Below are 1,027 nucleotides of genomic sequence, written 5' to 3'. Positions count from 1 at the left end.
AATTTGACCCCATTTTGGCCGTTTACAGCCTTTGCATTTGATCGAACTCCTCCTAGGGATTTCAATGGATTGGCTTCAAACTTGGTCAGTTGGTGTATAATGCATGCCCGATTCAAAGTTATCAAAACAATTCAAATTCATGCATGCTGAAGGGGTGATGCCAGGGGTCAAAGTTCACCGACTCACCAAGAAATTTTAAACTGTTATATCTCCTACAAAAAACTCAGAAAGGCACGGAACTTTCAGTGATTGATCATCCTTGAGTGCTCTACAAGATGCAATGGTCAAATTTTGACATCTCTTAAGCCACACCCCCTTAGAACAGGAAGTGTTATGTTTTACTGTGAATGGTTGCTGTCTGACCCCTTTGACCTAATCAACATAAAACAAAATTTTGGATCAAACCCGCCATTTCCATTTTTTCATAGATGTCACATCTGATCAAACTCGTCATACAGCTTTTGAGATACAGATTTGAAATTCACTCAACAGAGAGTTGAGACATTAAAGGACAGAAGTTATCAAAAGAATCCTCATACATCAAAGCATGTGGGCGTGGCTAAGCGTCAAACGTTGGCTTTGTGCCATGAAACATTAGAATGCAATAACTTCTCCAGGACAGGTCAGAGCTGAATCAGACTTTCCATGTCTCATTATAGACCAGCCTTGATCACATTCACATGGTCAATTGATGACATCACCTAAACCACGCCCCCCTCCAACAGGAAGTCACCTGTTTTTTTCTGCTGAATGTCTTACTTTTACTCTATGATTCAAATGGGTTAAATCCTGTGCCATCTGATACAAAATTGCATTATGATGCTCTCTGTGAATGTTGGCTGCTGGCTGAACCATGTGGGGGTGGCTAAATAGCGAGTAGCAATGCTCGCCATGACTAAAATCATCTCTCAATCAAACATGCTTCATCCGATTTGCACCTGACTTTATGTGATCGACTCTGATGAACCTCTACAGCAGGGGTCACCAACTCCAGTCCTCAAGGGCTACCATCCTGTAACTTTTAGAT

The sequence above is a fragment of the Poecilia latipinna genome, unplaced genomic scaffold (assembly GCF_001443285.1).
Source record: "Poecilia latipinna isolate Pla-1442-1.1 unplaced genomic scaffold, P_latipinna-1.0 Scaffold3878, whole genome shotgun sequence".
Taxonomy (NCBI): domain Eukaryota; kingdom Metazoa; phylum Chordata; class Actinopteri; order Cyprinodontiformes; family Poeciliidae; genus Poecilia; species Poecilia latipinna.
Note: the sequence above shows the minus strand (reverse complement) of the source record.